At 39.2% G+C, this 21,072-nt stretch overlaps 1 long non-coding RNA gene across 3 annotated transcripts in view; it reads right to left on the bottom strand.

The window, feature by feature from the left end:
* Window positions 1-3,586: 3,586 nt before the first annotated feature.
* The window catches only part of LOC117082222, a 39,468-nt gene continuing 21,982 nt past the window's right edge, over window positions 3,587-21,072 (bottom strand). The window contains exons 3-5 of one of the 3 annotated variants that reach the window (XR_004436527.1): window positions 5,868-6,004; window positions 5,124-5,225; window positions 3,587-3,998 (exon numbers count right to left, since the gene is read on the bottom strand). This is a non-coding gene — a long non-coding RNA (uncharacterized LOC117082222). Of the gene's footprint in view, window positions 3,999-4,949; window positions 5,226-5,867; window positions 6,005-21,072 lie in introns of those variants that run through there. The other 2 variants (XR_004436526.1, XR_004436525.1) reach the window with 2 other exon arrangements.

The following is a 21,072-nucleotide window of genomic DNA, read 5'->3' as shown; positions in this document are numbered from 1 at the left end:
CACACATAAGTACTTGTGTCCTTGCCTATCAACAATAGTATTTCTCAAGACATTGAAAAAAATATTGTGTTTTCTTTAACATACATATCTCTGTGAGAAAGTTAGTTGTTCCAGCTTTCAGAATGTCATTCCTCCCAAGGATTCTAGGTTGAATAAGTGTGTGTTTATGGGTGTGTTTGTGAACATATGTGCACATGCATATGTATATCTACAAAAATGGACATAAGCATATGTAAATGTATACATTGATATCAATGTATACATACATGTATCTCTCTATATATGGGTGCAATACACACTGTCAGTTCTGGTCCTCTGGGAAACCTTTGCCTAGGTGGAATTGGCAATGTAAGAAATTCTTCAGGGTAAATAAACATCTATAAATAATAAAGGGAAGAAAAAGCAGGAATAGGCAAGAGAGAACCTTCACTCTGCAGTGCTAGTGTGACATCAGAACAAAGAGAGAGAAGGACAGAGTGGAGAGGGTAAAATAATCTCAGACTATGTTGCAGTTCTGAGGATTTGTCAGCCAGGCTGATGGTGAGCCCCAGGGTAACGATGGCAAGAGTTCTGCATGGCTGATTCTACTGTTTCTTCTATGTTCAGTCCTTGTGATGGCTGAGGCTTTGGCCCTAACCCTGTGGTGGTTTCTACAGGTGCGGCTGCTGGATGCTGTCTGCTAAGTACACCCTTGCAGCTGGTCCTCTCCTGAAAGGACATTTGAATCCCGCAAGCTCAAGGCTGCCATGCACATGCATATGTAAATAGATATATTTTAGATTAGTCATTGCTCCGTCGCTCTGAAGTGAAGATTGATTATTTATGACCCTCCCAATTTTCGTACTTCTCCCCTGGGATTCTGAAATGATTACATGGATTTTCAAAGAGTGCCATACATTTTGAAGGGCGATGCTAGGTATAGCTATAAATACCTCACATACTTCAGCAATGTGTATAAAATAGGGGTTGTTTTATTTAGTATATTGACCTATTTCCAAGTTGGCTGATAGTTCCAACATTTCTTTTGCCAAATAGAGGGATTATTTTTGGAATCCTGTTTTATATGGGCTGAATGTTGCTTTTATTCCACTGACCACCAGAAACACAAAGGCACGCTCTTGGGGGCCTGTGGTCAGAAAGGCTTAGATCACAGTTGTAGATTTCAAAAATCCAAGTGACTTACTTGCGATTCAGAGATTCCCTCCAATTCTCTAGCTCCAAAGAGAGAACCAGCAGATAAATTTGTCTAGTGTCAGATCTAAGATATGCACATTCCTTGCAGGATAGCTTTACATGAAGAGGCAGAAGGAAGCAGGATAAAAATCGTGCTTGTTACGGACTAAATCTTGTGCCCTCCCATAAATACATATATTGAAGCCCCAGTTCCCAGTATACTGGTATTTGAAGGTGGGACCTTTGGTAGATAATTAAGTCTGAATGATTTCATGAGGGTGGGGCCCCCATGATGGGATTAGTGTGCTGCTATGAAGAGAAAGGCACTAGACTGCCTGGCGAGGTGGCTCACACCTGTAATCCTGGCACTTTGGGAGGCTGATGCTGGCAGATCATTTGAGGTCAGGAGTTCGAAACCAGCCTGGCCAACATGGTGAAACCCCGTCTCTAGTAAAAGTACAAATATTAGCTGGGCGTCGTGGTGGGTGCCTGCAATCCCAGCTACTCAGGAGGCTGAGGCAGGAGAATTGCTTGAGCCCAGAAGGCGGAGGCTGCAGTGAGCAGAGATAGTGCCACTGCACTCCAGCCTCGGTGACAGAGTGAGACTCCATCTTGAAAAAAAAGAAAAAAGAAAAGAAAGGAAAGATACTGGAGCTGGCATGCTGTCCACAACATGAGGACACACTGAAAACGGCAGCTTTCTGCAAGCTAGGAAGAGAACCCTCTCCTGAAACCAAATTGGTGGGCTCCTTGATCATGGATTTCCAGCTTCCAGAACTGTGAAAAAACAGTATTTGTTATTAAGCCACCCAATCTGTGTTATTTTCTTAAGGTAGCCCCAGCTGACTAATACCTTCCCTGCAACCGTGGCCCCATATGATAACAGCAAGGGAGGGAATGATACATCATTCATTTCTGTTTGTGAGTGACTCACCTCAGCTCCTGCAGAAATGGAGATACATAAGCTCCCTGAGTCTGACACCCTGCCAGGAGTGGGAAAAAGCCCAGAGCAGAAAAATGTCGTAGAACCCCAAGGCTTTGTAGACCAGTAACACCACCCAAAGCTATAGCAATGGAAGACGGATAGACAATTTACTCTTAGTGTGTTTTCTGTTGCTTATAACAGAAGATGTGAAACTGGGTAATTTATAAGGAAACAAAATTTACTTCTTACAGTTTTGGAGCCTGAGAAGTCCAAGGTCTAGAGGCGTCTGTGCTAAGAGCCTTCTTGCTGGTAGGGACTCCCTGGACATCCCAAGGAAGCACAGGGTATCACACGGCAAGGGGACTGAACATGCTGGTGTGCTGGCTCAGGTCTCTCTTCTTTATATAAAGCCACCACTCCCACTCCCATGATAACCCATTCATCCACTGATTGACAAATGGATTAATCCATTCATGAGACAAAGCCTTCCTGACCCAATTGCCTCTTAAAGGCGCTCCATACTGCCATGTTGGGGATTCAGTTTCACCACGAGTTTTGGAGGGGACAAATATTCAAACCACAGCATGTAGCAAGCAGGTACAGCGTTGTCGAAATTCGCTCAAGGTGGGGAACTTGGGGACTGCATTGGTCAACAGTGCTGAAAGCCCTGGCAATATGCATTGAGACTTCTCACCTACTCTACTGAAAAAAAGGGGAGCCTGACTATGAGCCAAGGTTCCAGCAAGTGTAACTGGAGTCGGAAAAGTTTGCTGAGTTCATCTTTTTCTTGCCTACTTTGTGTTATTCACACATTTGCCATCATGCTTCCCCTGGCTGGTATCACACTTGTTTAAACTCGAACTTCCCTGAACATGTACCATTGAGATTCCTTTTCCTGCCAAATTAACTGTGCAGAATTTCTCCTTAAATGTTATCAAAACCCCCTGAAGTGAAAGATTAAATAATCATTTAGTAGCTATTAAAGACAAAAGGGGGTCTTTTGGCATAAAGTAATTTTTTTTTTTTACAGATTCTTTATGGGTTTAAATGTGTTTTTTATATGTTTAAAGCTAAATACATTCTTAGAAAAACTTAAAAGATGGTGATACTTGGGGCTATGAGACCTTTTTTTTGTTTTGTTTTGTTTTATGAGACAGAGTCTTCCTCTGTCTCCAGGCTGGAGTGCACTGGTGCGATCTCGGTTCACTGCAACCTCTGCCTCCCGGATTCAAGTGATTCTCCTGCCTCAGCCTCCTGAGTAGCTGGGATTACAGGTGCATGCCACCACACCCAGCTAATGTTCGTGTTTTTGGTAGGGACAGGGTTTCACTATGTTGGCCAGGATGGTCTCGATCTCCTGACCTGGTGATCCACCTGCCTCGGCCTCCCAAAGTGCTGGGATTACAGGCGTGAGCCACAGCGCCTGGCTGAAACCATATTTTTTAATTTGAATCGCAAAACTACAGAAACACAAATATGTGATGACGGTTCATTACATGTTCAAAAGATACAGCTCACAGCAGTTAAGATTTCTTCTTTCTTCTGTAAATCAATATATTGACTGATGTTATTTTATATTGAAGAGAAAAGGATATTTATGAAACCTCATACAACAGTGTTTCAGGAACTTCAGAAAAAAATAAAATAAAAATAAAAATTCCCAGCCTTGTTGTACTAAGAAATCTGAATCGTTCCGATAAGCATCTGAATATCAAGTGCTTATTCCAACTTAACTTGTTGCAATTCACCACTCTCTTCTGCCTGTGCGATGCAATGTGATTGTGCCTAGGGTGGATTGATTTGAGCACTGAATAATTTCTTTGCACTTTGGTCTTCAGTGCTGATTAGTTCTTTCTCCTTCAACTTGTTCATACAAAGGCTGCCTTGACATAAAGAAAGCCTAGAAACACATAGAAAAAAAAACCCAGAATTATGCAGTTAAAATAAAATCCCAGAGATTTTCATTCGCACACCCTGTCTATACATAAACCCATATAAAGACCCAGGAAAGGGCTGATATATTTAACTATGTGAGTAAGATCATTTTAATTAAAGTGAATGTAGCCTTTTGGTCTACAAAATAAATAATCTAACAATAGGAAGAATGCAATCTGTCAAGACATATTTCAGTTATTTTGCAGTAATTGGCTTGGCAGCAGCTTCAGTCACAGATTTCTGTTTCACAGATTGCCCCCAAATGAATAAAGGTTTGCTTTGAAATGTAATTAATATTACGTTCAACTGCAAGACATTCTCAGGTTGTCAAAGGAATTTGAAGGAGGTAGCTACAAAACGTGAACAAAATAAAAGTAAAACTGAAAAGTAAATTAAGTCAAATTAATGCTCACAGAGTAAACTGGACCAATACAAAATGCCCATGGCATGAACCACATTTCACCTTCAGTTCAGTCTCCTCTGAATGTTGAAATTATGCAAGTGGCTAAATAATTCACAAGGTATATGTTTATTGACAATGATTGCCTCATTTTGTCATTTAATCATGAATGAGTGTGGGGAATGTAAATGCTATTCTATCCTCTGTTGACATGAAACAGATCTACAACAGTGCTGCATTCTGGAAGTTTGGATCTCTGAATTCAATACTCATTAACCAGTATCACTTTCTTCACGTTAATAATCAATCACCTGCTTCTAGTAGGTCATTAAATAAATATTGAGTTATATGGGTGAAGTGCATCAACATTGATTACCTGTATCCAAATACTAATGTTTTTATTACGATGTATTTCCATCTTTTCTGCAAGCCCAACTGTTCTCTTTTTTAGGAGACGGAGTCTCGCTCTGTCACCCAGGCTGGAGCTCAGTGGCACGATCTCGGCTCACTGCAACCTCCACCTACTGTGTTCAAGCGATTCTCCTGCCTCAGCCTCCCGAGTGGCTGGGATTACAGGTGCCCACCACGACGCCACCACAACCAGCTAATTTTTGTATTTTTTAGTAGAGACAGGTTTCCCCATATTAACCAGGCTGGGATCGAACTCCTGACCTCAGATGATCTGCTCACCGTGGCCTCCCCAAGTGCTGGGATTACAGGCATGAGCCACCACCTCGGGCCTGCAAGTCCAACTATTCTCTTTCAGCAGGAGATATGGGCCCATAGGAAATACTGAGAACAAATAGAGAACATAGTCACAGTTGGTTCCCCTCAACGGTGTCAGAACTACTCACTATATTTAAAACATCCGGGTCCATGATATCACAAAAATCAAATATAAGTAATATTAATTGCATACATTAGAGGAATCTTAAATGTATTTTCTTTCCCTTTTAATTAGGAAATCGGTAAGTACATTTGTATTTATTAGCTTTTAAAGAGTTGACTGTGGTAGTCAATATAAATTTAGAAAAAATGTTATAATTTACAAATAAGAACATAGAGTTTATTGAAGAATAAACTTAATGCTTTTTCTTTTTCTGCATCTGTCCTACCTGGCATTAGGGAGGCAGTTTCTTGTAAGTCTTACATTATCTCTTAAAAATATAAAATTGTTTCACAAATCAACAGAAGGTTGGTGATTTTGCAGATGGGCATTTGTATTGAATAATTATTTTACTCTATGTTCAAATATTCAGGTTACTTCTTATTCACAATTAACCTTGTCTTTTGGTGACGTTTATTGTTATTATTATGTGAACTTCAGTTAGCTTCAACCTGTGATACTTGGATAATTTGATAATCAACACAAAGAAGCTTGGGAAAGAAATTTTGAAGGCAAAGAAAAGAGAAAAGATTGGAAATGCGGCTTACTGTATATTCTAAATCTGGCTGAAAGACCAGCTTTTGAACAAGCTGTTATTTTCCACATGGGAGTAGCATTGCTACAGTAAAATGCCAGATTTCATCCATCATAATGTCATGGCTCATATTAAAATGTCTTCAGGGACCTAAGGGAGGGATGGCCAAAAGACATCAAATCAATTTTCAGGCAATTGCTGTGGTTTTCAGAAACTAAGCCCTATGTGATAGTGTTATGACTACACAAAGGGAGGTTATAAATAAGGTCCATACATCAAGGGAGGAAGTAATTTAGAAGAAGAAAGCTGATTTGACTTTTGTGTGAGTCTGAACATGTGGTTAGGGCACAGCTGGGTTATCATTCTATACATTCTAACGAGAGAAAAGAACCAAATCAACACTGGAGAAATGAACCTATCACCACAGTCTTAAAACCTGACACCTTCAAAATTGTCTATCACTCTTCATCAGCTGAGAAGGATTCAAGGTTATTTTGCATTTGTTTAAGGTAGTATTTAATCACAAGAAAATCCAGCCAAGCATCATTATTGGATGATCTTGGTAGCTTCAAACTAATTTTCATATGAAGGTGTATTTTCCACAGGACAAGAATTGGCCCAATTAAGAGATCTGTGATGCAGTCAGACCTTCATATGTGAAATTCCTTCTTCTTGATTGAGTAGTCCATTGTTAAATCTATAAGCTTTAAAGTGCTACAGCCTATATTTGCCACAGCTGCCTCTACTCTATAAAGAGTCAATCTGTCTTTCAAGAACTTAATCATCATGAAATGAGTCTTGGGTGTAAAAATCAGGAAGGGTAAATGGGTAAGAACCTTGTGAAATTTCTGTGCGTTTATTTGACTGGAGAAAAAAAGTTAACAATGTGACATGATCTTGCCAGCAGAATAAAAAATAAAATCTACATATTTGTTATATTTCCGTATTCTATTGAGAGACTTTAATTATGGCAATATATAAGATAACCATACATTCCTTATAAACTGTAGAGTCACAGCAAATTAGCATAGAGCATAAAATTACTTCCATCAATGTAATTAATATATAATCCTTGCCATTTAATTTGAAGAAATATGTCTCTATAGTGGTACTAATCTTCACATGTTCTGTTCCTCAAATCATTATGTGTTGGAAGAAACTGTGTTTCAGTTTCCTGACCATCAAAGTATGTTAGTAAACATTCCTACCCTAACTGAAGGAAAACTATATTTTAGAGGGTATATAATACCACATTAAACTATGGAAAGCAAGGAATAAAAACATGATATGCTTTTAAAAACTATAACATGTGCAGAGATGGTTAATAAGGAGCTTAATTTTGGGGCGCAGCCAAACTACAAAGATTGAGAAAATGAACTGTGTCAAAATTTTGCAATAAGCAGCTCAGTTGCAAATAGCTCTAATACTCAGCTTTGCTGGGAAACAAAAGATGTTTCTTTAGACTTTTTAGTTAGGCTTTATTCACATCCAAATCAGGAACTAGGAATCACAGATTCTGAGAGGTCAAAATTAATCAAGAAAGTACAAATAGTTTTGAGTCAATGTAGATGTCTAGATTAACTGAGTATAAACAGGGTTCTATTATTTGTCACAAAAGTGAATGTTTGATGCACCATTAACACTAAAGTAGTTTTTGCTTTGTTTAATTACGGAGTCATTTGTGATTTGTTTTTTTGATTTTAGTAGATTGATGTGGTATAATTTTAGTCTTGTGTTCAACAGAATAGATTTATTTGAAATGCATTTATTGTGTATATATTTAATAGCAAATGCAATACACTAAGCTTGAGCCCAGTTATTAATTTATGAAGAAGACAGTTGGGAAAGAGTCTTCTGGAAGAAAATCAACCAAGGATCCAACTATTTGGTTTATCATTTTATTAATATATCTATTCTAGGTTTTCTATGGGCAGTAGGAAACCTATGAACTGCTGGAGATACCACCATTTTACACATTAACTTTCAGTGCAAGATATTATAACAAATGTTGAGGCAACCAATAAGAATAATGAGTATTATTATTATTAATTATTATTGCTAAAGTTTACTGAGTATCCCAAGCACTGTGCAGGCCACATTCAGTGAAAATTTGTAACAATACTTTGAGTTAGTAACTATGATTATCTCCATTTCACAGAAGGGGAAAGTACAATTTTGAGAGCTTAAAGGACATGGCTCAACTTTATGAAAGTAGTAAGTGGGAGAGTGAATCCAGGATTCTTTGAGTCTGAAATGGCTGGTAGTCCCAGCTCCTAAGGAGCCATAGCTAATGAGATCAGGGTTATAAAAGGAATACATAACTCACATTGGAACACCTTGGAAGTCATAGAGAAAAAAATTGAACAAGTGAAGGCAAATCATGACCTTGTGAGGAAGTTCCCGTCACAGTGTTACTGACATATCTTTGAGAAAACCCCACAGATCTTTCTAAGTTTCTATTTGATATATGGAAATGTTTCTTCCATCTCTTTGTCATTGAGAAGAATGATAACTCTGGCTAAAATCTCACTGAATGCCTTATTTATTTATTTATTTATTTATTTTGAGGTGGAGTTTTTCTCTTGTTGCCCAGGCTGGAGTACAGTGGTGCAATCTCAGCTCACTGCAACCTCCACCTCCCGGGTTCAAGTGATTCTCCTGCCTCAGCCTCCCGAGTAGCTGGGATTACAGGTGCCTGCCACCATGCCTGACTGATTTTTTTCTATTTTTAGTAGAGAGGGCATTACATCATGTTGTCCAGACTGTTCTCAAATTCCTGACCTCAGTTGATTCACCCATCTCAGTCTCTCAAAGTGCTGGGATTACAAATGTGAGCCACCACCCTGGGCCTGCAAGTCCGATTATTCTATTTCAGTAGGAGATATGGGCCCATAGGAAATACTGAGAACCAACAGAGGACACAATCACAGTTTGTTCTTCTCAGTGGTGTCGAACTACCCACTTATTTGAACCCTCCAGGTCCATGATATCCCAACAATCAAATACAGGTAGTATTAATTGCATACACTAGAGGAATCTTAAATATATTTTCTCTCCCTTTTGATTAGGAAACCAGTATTAAGTGTCTTGGGGAGAAAGGTGTTTTATCTTGGAGAAGGTTTTACTCGCTCTGCTGAAGGTCTCTCACAAACTTTGATATGTTTTACAATTTAAACTTTTTAAGCTACTGAGAAGCATGAAAAATATACATACATGTATCTCTCCATTTTTGCTAGGAAACTCAAAAAGTCTATTTTATTTTATAAAGATGTCGCTTTCCAGGAGTAGGGTTATCATAATGAGTGGTAAGTCACACATGGCTTAAAATTGGGGGATGATGGTCTCTCTTAGCTTCTTGGTTGATGTCTTCAAGGCTGATATTGGCAGATGGCGGCAAGTTTAAAGTTATGGAAATACAATTACATTTGGAAATCTCATTAGGGTTTGCATTTCATAATCACCACCTTCCTCTCTCCTTCAGAATTACACAAAACCATTTTATTCTCCTTGGCTTGATGGCTCCGCTGTCTTTGGTTCTGTCTGGCAGTACCTGCACCTCGGCCTGGCCCTTGGCAGCAGTCAGCTCTTACCCTTTGATCTTTTAGGCAAGGTTATTTCAGTTCATCTTTGACTGCTGTGTGCTACTCTCTGCAGGCTCCTTCCCATCTAATTTTCCATTTGTTTCCCCTTCAAGGCCTTCTTCATATTCACTGTTCCAGCCTAGATTTGTCTGTTTGGAAAGATTTATTCTCCCCATTCCATTATTCTTGTTATAATTTAGCATGCAAGGCAGAGTGTGGCACTGGTACTTGTACTGTAGGACTCTTAAAAGCATGCACATGGATAAAAAATGAACAAACACACTTTAAAAATATGCAGGATTTTAATCGTTTTAATTCTGAGCAGACAACTTTGATCCCAGCAACCCTTCGGATCAGAGAATTTTGTATAGTGAGAACGGTTTCTTAATCCATTGACTTTCTATTCCTTCTAATGTTCCATCCCATATAAATTCCTCTATTTTCATTGACCAAACCCTTTACTGCCATCTCATCCTTTTCAATATCTACAGTTGAAAGGATACAAATTTAGCTTGGATGAATGTTGAAGAAAATGTTCAAGAAAAAAAATGTAGACATAGTTTTTCAAGAGTACATTATATGTCACACACAAAATTGTAAGTTCCCACTAGAATATAAGCTCTGAGAGGGCAAAGATTTTTGTCTGATTTATTCACCTCTCTACTCTCAATTCATGAAATCTTGCCTGCCACATAGTAGTTGTGCAATAGAAAGTTTTGTATTTATTTTTTATTTTATTTTATTTTTTTGAGACAGAGTCTCACTCTGTTGCCCAGGCCGGAGTGCAGTGGTATACTCTTGGCTCACTGCAACCTCTGCCTCCTGAGTTCAAGCAATTCTTGTGTCTCAGCCACCTGAGTAGCTGGGATTACAGGCATGTGCCATCACACCCGGCTAATTTTGTATTTTCAGTAGAGACGGGATTTCACCATATGGCCAGGCTGGTCTGGAACTCCTGGCCTCAACTGATCCACCCACCTCGGCCTCCCAAAGTGTGAGGATTACAGGCATGAGTCACTGTGCCTGGCCAGAAATTTGTAAATGAATGAACCATTTTTCTTAATCACCTGCCTAACTGAAACCAAAATATTACATACATGAGTTTCAGTTTATTATGTCTTTGAAAATACCACTAAGTAACTATTGCTTTGTTTTAGGGGTAATAGAAATTAAACTAGTTATTTTTCTGTGTATTATCTATTTACTATTTATAATTTATAGTCATATTAATAATGAACTGCAAATAAGGACCACTGAGCACATAGCACTTTTTCGTACAGTTTGGTTAAAATATAATTTATGTATGTAAAGGTAATAAATTTCATAACTTGATATATAAAATGTGCATACATACCATGGTTGTTTATACACAAGGAAAATGAATATGTTCACTTATTCCCTACCTTACCTAGGGCTGAGTGTGGAGGATAAAGAAATCTGATCAAGGAAACCACCTCTTCTTTACTATTTGTAGTGGTGACACATTCCTCTTATTTTAGAGTCCTCAAAAATGTACATACATACTTTTGCATTCACTGAATGGAAGTCAGTGGAGATGGGGAAGGAACATAGGCTTCATTACGTGAAATTTGACTTTCTTGGCAAAAGTTTCAAAACATATTCAAATACACTTGTTTGGTGAAGAATGAGAGAGTGAGCTAACAAGGAAGACAGAAGAAGACTGCATGACAGTGTAACAAGAGCAGTGGGCTGGAGGACTTCCCTGTAGGGTTGTGAGACTGCTCTAGTGGCCCTTCATGTATGACAAGTAGAGGACTAGGGGAGACCACAGGATTTTGTCAATTGCCTGAATGTTACCAATGGAGATAATACCGTTAATCCTATCTATGCAAAAGTCTGGCTCTTATAATTGGCCCTTCATTTTGAACTTGGAGGCGTTCATATGCTTAATAAACTTCATCTCCACAACACCGGTCTCCAATGGAGCAGCAAAACCTTGCTCAGGGGACCTTCAGGGAGGGTTTTAGGACTCAAATCTACACTAAAATTTTGCTAGGATCCTGCAGGATGGGACTGAGAAAGCATGAAATCTTTCAAACATATGGAATTAATTTCTTATGAAATTTTCTGTTGTCAATATGTTGATAATTATTTCCTTTTTAATAGTGTACAGTAAGTTTCTAAAAGAGTCAGTGGTAACTGTATGTTTGGTAAGAGGGTGTATTTATTTATTTGTTTGTTCTTTTGGAGGTGTATTTATTTTTACACCGTGGGTGTCTTTTTTGAAAAGGCCTAACTAAAATGGTTGCTTAGGTCGAATAATATTTAAGAAACTAAAAGTGAATTACATTAGGAAAAAAATGCCCCTTTGTAATGAAAACAAATCCTCCTGACCTACTTATTTAAATTTAAATCCAAGACCCATTTATTAGTCCAGTGGTTCTCAACCCTTCTTCATGGAACTCTGTAAAATTACTTATCTGCAGACCTCACCCGAGGCAAATTAAATTAGAATCTCCAGGTGTGGAGCCCATGTCACAACATTTTTTAAAAAACTCTTTGATAGTTCTAATGTGCAGCTTGGTTTGAAAACAATTGATCAGGCTTTTTCTAATCTATAACTTTCAAAGAAATCATATTCCAGAAGTTTCTTTGTTGAGCAGTTGTTTACATTTGGGAATACATTTTTTCAAATGAACAATGTTATACATGGTGTTTAATTCCCCAGGCCTTTCCATAAAAGCTTAATTAAGCCCAATGTATCTGAAGCTTAGTACTCTGCTAATGGAATTATAGAACATAATCACCATGTATAACAATGTTTCTGCAACAGCAGACCCAGAATTCTAATGGCGAGAGGGAAGAATAGAAAAAGGATCACTGCCTATAGCCCAGCCAAAAATTGCTGCTCTCCTGTTCCCTCTGTTGTGCCCCTGCCACCACCACACACACCTGCCTCTCCTTGTAGTCATCTAGGGGGTTTGAGGGTCCTGAATAGTGTGTTTCCAGTGCCCCTGCTTTTCCCCCACCAGGTAAAAATTAACCTGCCAGGCTTAATTCCGCTGCTGCAACTATTACTACTGGACAGGAGTCACTTCCTTGTCTGGATACAGACACAGCACCTAATTCCCTTGATGTGTATGGTGGATGGGTGGTGGGGGAGTTGTTTGTTTTCTACTCTAATCTTCCTTCTTGCGTTTTTTTGTTTGTTTGTTTTTTGAGACAGAGTCTCGCTCTGTCACCCATGCTGGAGTGCAGTGGTGTGATCTCAGCTCACTGCAACCTCCACCTCCCAGGTTCAAGTGATTCTCCTGTCTCAGCCCCCGAGTAGCTGGGATTACAGGTGCACGCCACCATACCCAGCTAATTTTTTGTGTTTTAGTAGAGACGGGGTTTCACTGTGTTGCCCAGGCTGGTCTCGAACTCCTGAGCTCAGGCAAAAATCCGCTGGCCTCAGCCTCCCAAAGTGCTAGGATTGCAGGCATGAGCCACCACGCCTGGCCCTTCCTGCCTTTTGTAAGTGATGGAGTTGTTTCCCACTAACAATGCAAATCAGACAATGGATACAAATGATCATTTTTTCCTATGCTCATTCCTCCCTGTGAATTTTTTTCACTTCTCCCCTATAAGCACAAAGTCCATATGACTTATCTTCCAAAACAGGTCACTTTTTAAACTTAAAGGAGGGGCTACATATTTGCACTGGGCCCATGGACGTAAACCAGAACAATCCTAGGTGGAAAAGAATGTTTGTTCTCTCTACAAATGGGCTTAGGTCACACAAAGGATTAAGATACGATTCATTAGCATTTTATCATGAATACTAAATGCTGGCAAGGAAGTGTCAGCAAAAGCTTTTAAATAAAGAGGAGGAAGGTGGTAGAGGGGGTGGTGTTTCTCTATTAGTCCTTTCTCCCATTGCTGTGAAGAAAGACCTGAAGCTGATGAATTTACAAAGAAAAGAGATTTAACTTGCTCATGGTTCTGGAGGCTTTACAGGAAGCGTCGTGTTGACATCTGCTTGGCTTCTGGGGAGGCTTCAGGAAGCTTCCAATTATGGCAGAAGGCCAGTGGGGAGCAGCTGGCTCACATGGTGGGAGCAGGAGCCAGAGAAAACAAGGGGGAAGGTGCCACACATTCTTAAACTACCAGATCTCCAAAGAACTCACTCACTATCACAAAGACAGTATCAAGGGACATGGGGCTAACTATTTATGAGAAATCCATTCGCCATTATCCAATCACCTTCTACCAGGCTGTACCTCCAACATTGGGGATTGCTTTTCAATATGAGATTTGGGCGGGGACACACATCCCAATTACCAGTTACTATTATCAAGCATCTCTATACTGAGGGTAAAGAGGGAAAATAAAATAGGGAAAAATCTCTTTCTGGGTTTTTCCCTTTGCCACCCAAGTCACCACACTGGCCCAGCACCCCTGGTCATAGTGACATTCTATCATGAGATGGAATGGATAGGGAGGTTTGAGGGGGCAGGGTGAGGAGAGGAGAAGATGCTACCAAAGAGGGGTGTTAGAGGAAACAGAATGCAGAAGAAAACATCCAGCGGAGTTATGAAACATGAAAAGAGAATTTTTAGAGTCATGCAGCCACTGAGAAATACCACGGCTATTTTAGGACAGGAGGGCATTCTTTTGTAGAGAATAAAAGTGGGCGAGACCAATCAGATTGAGAACTGTTGAGACAAGCTGAATGTTAAGAAGTGAATACATAAAGTAGAGTCTTGGAAAATTGAGAGTTTTTAAATATTCTTACCACTGTTCTTCATTAAAAAATACTAACATTTATTTAGTTGGGTTTCTGTTTCTTATTAACCAGATGTCTTCCCATGTCCCCTCTTTCCATTGTATGCATATGGTTGGCATCTAGTTAGTCCAGCCGCACTGACAGTATCTGGTGTCTCCAATTCGACTGGCAGAGAGTCCATCCCTACTTATGTGGACATCTGTTGGAGGACATTTTTTATCCCTTTCTACGTAGCAAAGATGGGGAAAGGGAGCAAGAGAAATCAGTATGTGAAATGTCAACCTCATGGCATATTGATTTTTTGGATTTATTTATTTGTACCTCTGGGAATCTCACTCATATGACACTTGGCATAATTACTCATTCAACCTTATGTACTGGGATTTTGAGTGTCTTCTGTTTTTGAGCCGCCTGGCAATATGTCCAATATGATTGATCTTGTCATTATTTTCTTTCACTTTGAATTTATGATCTAATGATCAATTTTGTGCCCGGGGAACATTTGAAATTGAGATGATTTACTCCTCTTTTTTCGGCCCCATTTTCCTCAGGATAACGCCCACTAAGACCTCTGACTACCAAATCACATCTTTGGCCCACATAAAAAATTAATTATTAATTTTGGAAATGACCAGATTCTGTTATTTAATATGATTACACATAATCTGTCTTCAAAATTTTAAAAAAAAGTTAATTTTATTAGATTTCTAATAAAAATATGCCAAATGACTACAAACATCTAAATTGGTAGAATGCATAAAAATAATTTCAAAATAATATTCAACTATTAAAAATAGCTATTAAATAGTCATTATCCGATAGAAACTTTAAACTTTTTATAAATGTTTTATTTTATCTCATGACTGATGGGGTTCAGGACATGAGGTTTGGGTCATAATGCTAAAATACACAATCCAAACTCCGTAATCCTAAATGTTGAAATCCCAAAAGATCTAAATCCCTAAAGTCTAAAATCCCTAACATCTAAAAACTCAAAAATCACAAGCACAGAATAGTTGCATCATGTTATGTGGAATTATTCCTTTGGTATTGCCTTTATTTATGTAAATTAAGTATGGTTTAAAAAGATGCCTCTGGGTGCCAAGTTGACAAGGTGTAGACTTATGGACTTAATCTGAGGTGTCAACTTGACTGGATTAAGAAATGCCTAGAAACCTCAGAAAGCATTGTTTGGGGTGTCTGTGAGGGTGTGTATTAGTCAGAGTTCTCTTAGAGGGACAGAACTAATAAGGTATCTGCACGTATGAAAGGGAGTTTATTAAGAAGAATTGACTCACACAATCACAAGGTAACATCCCACCATAGGCTGTCTGCAAGTTGAGGAAAAAGGAAGCCAGTGGCAGATCAGTCCAAGTCCCAAAACTTCAAAAGTAGGGAAGCCAACAGTGCAGCCTTCAGTTTGTGGCCAAAAGCCTGAAAGCCCCTGACAAACTACTGGTGTAAGTCCAAGAGTCCAAAAGCTGAAGAACTTGGAGTCTGATGTTCGAGGGAGGAAGCATCTAGCACGGGAGAAAAATGAAGGCCAGAAGTCTGCTCTTTCATCTTCTCCTGCCTGCTTTATTCTAGCCTCACTGGCAGCTGATTAGATGGTGCCCACCTAGATTTAGGGTAGGTCTGCTTCGCCCAGTCCACTGACTCATATGTCAATCTCATTTGGCAGCACCCTCGCAGACACACCCAGGAAGAATATTTTGCATCCTTCAATCCAATCAAGTTGACACTCAATGTTCACCATCACAGGGTGTTTCCAGGGGAGATCAGTGCATGGATCCAAGTGGATTAAGTCGGGAAGGTGTCCCCTCAGTGTTCTTGGGTACCATCCTACTGGCTGTTGGCTGGGAGAGAACAAATACAGAAAGTGAACTGGTCTCTCTCTGAGAGGTGGGACAGACATTTCTTCTGCTAACTTGGACATCAGAACTCCAGGCTCACCACCCTTTGAACTCTAGGACTTGCACCAGGGGCCCCCAGGGTCCTGCAGCTTTTGGCATCCCAGGGTCTCCAGCTGGAGGATGGCCTGTCGTAGGACTTCTCATTCACTGTAATTTCATGAGGCAACTCCTTTAATAAATCCTCTCACATATTGTTTGTACACATAGTGATACAGGAGCTAGATAGAAATTATTTGGGTAGCTCGTCAGGGTAACAGAGTCCTTGGTAAGGTTTTCCTATTAACAAAAGCAGCTCCCAAATTCTTTTCTAACAAACAGCAGCCTGTAAAGTCAGCTGGAAGCTTGCATGGATGAATGCCAGCAGCTGAGCCAATAGGAAGAGGCTACCTGGGGGCCAGGCATGTTCAAGGAGGTTTTCTCTTCCCTTTTCTTTGACAACCACAAAGAAACAGGCAACACGGTGCAGGCCACATAGAGAACCATTTGCATAATAAAAGATTAGGGTGGAGTGGCCAGCTTCTTCAAGTGCTATGTAAATGGCACACCTGGTCCAACCAATTTTTTGAGCCCTAGGTAAATCAGGCACCGCCTCCTCAAGCTCTTCTGTAAAAGCCCCTGCAATTCACCAGGGAACTAGAAACTTTCTAGAGAGCCTCCTCTCTCTCTGCATGAGAGAGAGCCCATCTCTTTCTCTTGGCTATTAAATCTCCACTCTTTTTTTTTTTTTTTTTTTTTGAGACATAGTCTTGCCCTGTGGCCTGGGCTGGAATACAGTGGCATGACCGCAGCCCACTGCAGCCTCCACCTCCCTGGTTCAAGCGATTCTCCTGCCTCAGCCTCCTGAGTAGCTGGGATTACAGGTGCCTGCCACCACCCTCAGCTAATTTTTGTATTTTTAGTAGAGACGGGGTTTCAGTATGTTAGCCAGGCCGGTGTCGAACTCCTGACCTTGTGATCCACCCAACTCAGCCTCTCAAAGTGCTGGGATTACAAGCATGAGCCATCACGCCCAGCCAAACCTCCATTCTTAGACTCACTTCTTGTACGTCTGGGTCCTCGATTTCCTTGGTATGAGAAGTTAAACCTCAGTTATATATCCCAGACAATAATGCCGCTTCAACAGCTTATTGGTTCTGTCTTTCTGGAGACACCTGACTATACAGACTTGGTATTGGGGAAGTGGAATAGCATTCTTTCTTACTGTATTTCTTACAACACAATGGAAGAGATCTGTGAAATTGGTCTCCTGTAAGAAGGCTGTGATAAGTTAAGTGTACAAGGCTACTTAATGATGAAAGATAAAAGTTTAAAAGTTAGTTATGCCTGATGCTGTGAAAACAAAAAATCTCTTCATTGTGATGACCTAGCAATAATCATGCCTTGAAATGGACAGCATACGCTTACAAAATTTCTAGATTGTAACCACTCTCCAAACACAAGTGCCTTGGGTGTTTTGAAGACCATGGGAAGAGGAAAAAAATGCAGGTGAAAAACATAAGATATCTCTCCTGCCAAATTATTGAATCACATACAACTTCTGACACTCCACACAGGGCACCATGCTTGCCTTCAAAAAACACCTCCCCCAGAGAATAGAAATGATTAGATATACTCAGTGATCTTCTGAACCAAAGACACTTACTGATATTGAGGTTTCTTCAGGATTGCAAAACACATTAAACGATGAACTCTTCTTGATTAGGAATTTGACTGTCGAAGAAGATAAACTTCTTGTATTTACCACTAAAGCTAATGTTAAAAAACTAGCACATGCTCACATGCTGGCTGGGCACAGTGACTCACGCCTATAATCACAGCACTTTGGGAGGCCGAGGTGGGCAGATCACCTGAGGTTAGGAGTTCGAGACCAGTCTGGACAACATGGTGCAACCCTGTCTCTACTAAAAATACAAAAATAAATTAGCTGGGCATGGTAGCGGATGCCTGTAATCCCAGCTACTCAGGAGGCTGAGGCAGGAGAATCACTTGAAACTGGGAGGCGAAGGCTGCAGTGAGCAGAGATCATGCCATTGCACTCCAGCCTGGGTGAAAGAGCGAGACTCCATCTCCAAAACAACAACAATAACAACAAAACAAAAACAAAAACAAAATTAGCATATGCTTCACTTTGCCTAATGTATTGGTACTTTCAAAACTATCCCCACTGTTTCTTCTCAACTATGTACAATTCATGATCCTAATGGATCAAAAAATCTTATAAAGCTCCCCTCCTTTATGTATTAATGACTGGAAAAAGTGAAGCACTTTTTAGAAGCTTATTTGAAGGTTTGGTGGACTTTGCAGAAGAAAAATGGATTTTAATTGAACCGCTAAGCCATAATGATAGATTTGGAATCAAGTGAGATCAAGGCTTCACGAACTGAATTTCAAGCTGTTACCAATAACGTTTGCTTTTTCCATTCAACCCAATGCATTTGATGGAAAATTCAGATGAGCAGATTGACCACACTGTACACTAACAATGAAAACTTCAGTTTAAAAATGTGTCATTTGCCTGCATTGGCATTTCTCTCAGCTGATGAAATTCCAGAAGTTTTAGTAAATTAGAGACAAATTTACCTGAAGAAGCCAGAAAAGGTACTGACTGGTTTAGAAATAACTATGTGCATGGCAGGATAAGAAGACATTACTGTTTCTGCCAAATTTGTGGCCTCTATGTGAGGGCATGAAAAATGGATTTCCATGTGCCCAAACAGCATGAAAGCATGGCAGAAAAAATGGTAACATGATTGCTCACGTCTGTGTATCTCAAATTACAGAAGTTCAGAATGAGCTGTGCCATATAGAAAATGATGTGAACATATCCTCTGAGGAGAGCCATGCCCTAAAATTACAAAAAAGGAGATATTCATCAAGATGCAAGAATTCAAAATCTTATTAATGATCATCCACGTCAGTCAGTACCTCTCTGCAATTATTCATAGTCTGTTTTAATCCCTGTAATATGCCTCTTCATATGTAAAATTTTCCTTTTTTCTTTTCTTTTTTGTTTATTTCACAGTATTTTTACTTGTCAGCATTAATTTTTGCTGTGTATTCCATCTTCCTATCCTGTGTATTTCATGTTCACATCATTTCTATTACTGGAGATATCAATTGTGTAGAGACTTTTATTGCGTTCTAATTTGTTTTATGCATTTTTTTGCAAATCTGACTCCATAAAAGTGCATTCTTACAACATTTACTTTGGGCGTAAGGCTTGTGCATGTATCTAAAAATGTTGAAACTTCCTCAATAAATAAAGAGATGTCCTTTTTGTACATCAGCATTTGTGAAAAATAAGATTTCTCAAGATCTCAGCTTTTTGGATGACTGCATATGTGATGGTGATCTATCACGCTTTTTGATTGATCTCATCAAAAAGCAGGTTGTTCCTCATGGTATTTTAGATGACCGCAGTTATAAAGCTGGATGCACCCAACTACCAGTCATAGTGACATGTATTTATACATTTTCCTTTATGGATATGGTTAATCTGTTCATAACTGTTATACTCGTGTGACTGTTGTTGACCTGAGTACTTATACATGAAAAACTGTGTATGTTATTATCACCTATTCTACTGTGCAAAGTGGCCCATGGTTTTATATGTTTCTCAAATAAATCCCCCTACACAAGTACAAATGACCATATTTTAAAGAATTTTTTTATTATTCTTTCCAGAATTATATTTTCAGGATTTTGTTCTTTCAGGATTTCAGCCTTTGAGATTATGGGTCTAGTATTGCATCTCTGGGGATTATAATTGTCTCCTGTTCAAAAGTTCTGTAGAATTGGTGAATATAGGAGGGTAAAAGAAGGCCAGAGTAGCTGGAAAAGAAAGAGGGAGAACATGGGACCGGGACTGCACTTAGTACGCTACAAATCAATAATTTGTCTTTAGCTAAGTGCAATAAAAAGTCACTGTAGTAATTAAGGAGGGACTGACTTAATGACATCTGTACAAATGACTTGGAGATAAGGAGGAGCAGAAATTGTGAGGACATTTAAGAATCTCTGATTGTAGTTCAGGTGAGATTTGTGGTTACCTAGACAAGGGAGAGGACAATGCTGGGAAGAGATGGACTCACTGGACAGATTGTCAGAGGAGAAAATAGATAGGACTTGTGCTACATTATTATTGGAGGTAAGGGTGATATTAAAAATAGCATCAATTATTGTGTCTTGCATAAGTTAATAAATAGCAGTTCCATTTAGAGCAGTTCCATTTAGGAATCTTTGAAAGGGGACCAGGTCACAACCAGGTTGAAGTGGGTGATTCCAGGAGTAATAATGTGTCTCATTTTAGATGTGTTGAGTTTGAGTTTGATTTGCTTTTTAAATAACCAAAGTACCACAGCTGCATTGTTGGACATATGATCTAAGCTTAAACAGAATGTCTGAAATGAAGTTTATATATAAATATCATCTGTATATATAGATAGAAATGAAAACCAATGATGTAAAAGGTAACACTGAAAGATGGGAAATGAAATCAGAAAATGAGAGAGCCCAGTACTATGACTGGGAGCATGCAAGCATTTTACGTGGGTAGTGAAGGCAAAGCTTGACAAAGATAAAAAGCAAGAGTGCTCAGAATAGCAGGAGACAAGGACAGGAACATGTGTTTAGACAACCAACATAAATAAGTGATATTCAAGAGACAGTTCATAGTGTCAGTTGCTACTGTGAAATCAGGTAAGATGAGGACTGAAGGTGACCTACCTATTGAAAAGGTGGTATAAGTCAGGTAGGAGAAAGATTGAGACATCTGAAGAATAACCTGATATCTTATATTCATAAAGTTTTATAATTTGCTTTTCTATTTTACAATAAACTTGTGAAGATACTTCCATGTTGTTAAATATTTTTCTAGCAGAGTTCTACCATAGTTTATTAAATGTATTTCATACTGCTGGCCATTCCAACATTTTTGCTACTATAAACAATCTCATAATGACCACCCCTGCAGCCATGTCTTTATGAATATGATTA

The sequence above is a fragment of the Trachypithecus francoisi genome, unplaced genomic scaffold (genome assembly GCF_009764315.1).
Source record: "Trachypithecus francoisi isolate TF-2019V2 unplaced genomic scaffold, Tfra_2.0 Lachesis_group9, whole genome shotgun sequence".
NCBI lineage: Eukaryota > Metazoa > Chordata > Mammalia > Primates > Cercopithecidae > Trachypithecus > Trachypithecus francoisi.
This window is presented reverse-complemented; position numbering and strand designations above follow the sequence as displayed.